The sequence below is a fragment of the Pundamilia nyererei genome, unplaced genomic scaffold, assembly GCF_000239375.1.
Source record: "Pundamilia nyererei isolate P.nyererei 1_Seehausen unplaced genomic scaffold, PunNye1.0 scaffold00051, whole genome shotgun sequence".
Lineage (NCBI taxonomy): Eukaryota > Metazoa > Chordata > Actinopteri > Cichliformes > Cichlidae > Pundamilia > Pundamilia nyererei.
Window position 1 is genome coordinate 1,929,487 of NW_005187452.1, and position 473 is coordinate 1,929,959.

Consider the following 473-nt stretch of genomic DNA (forward strand, 5'->3'; position numbering starts at 1 on the left):
AGATGGACCCTAATTCAGAAATTTGGACAACAACAATAATTCCAAGGGAAAAAACAAAATCAAAAAGACATTCTAGTCTGATCACTGACATGACTGACAACTAGAATAACCAGGCAATAAGATCTGTTTTTATTTATTTTTCCCCAAATAGGAAAATTATGTGCTTGAAGGTTAAAAACACTGGCAAACTGTGAATAAAGTAATGTCCAAGACGGTCAGGTGGCGTGTTAATACTTTTAGTAAAAAATTATTATTTTTTTTGAAACAAAATAAGGTTATATGTAGCAATAATTCAAAACAGAAGCAACATAAGCTCAAACACTGCGACAAAGGTGGGTCACATGTGGCTGGAAGTCATCAAGCTGCATTTATCAGCTGTAACAGTCATGGCAGGTTAGTTTAAGAAAAAGGACAGCATTATCTGTGGCAAATTCTCTTCTTCTTCTTAAAAAAACAAAACAAACAACCCCCCC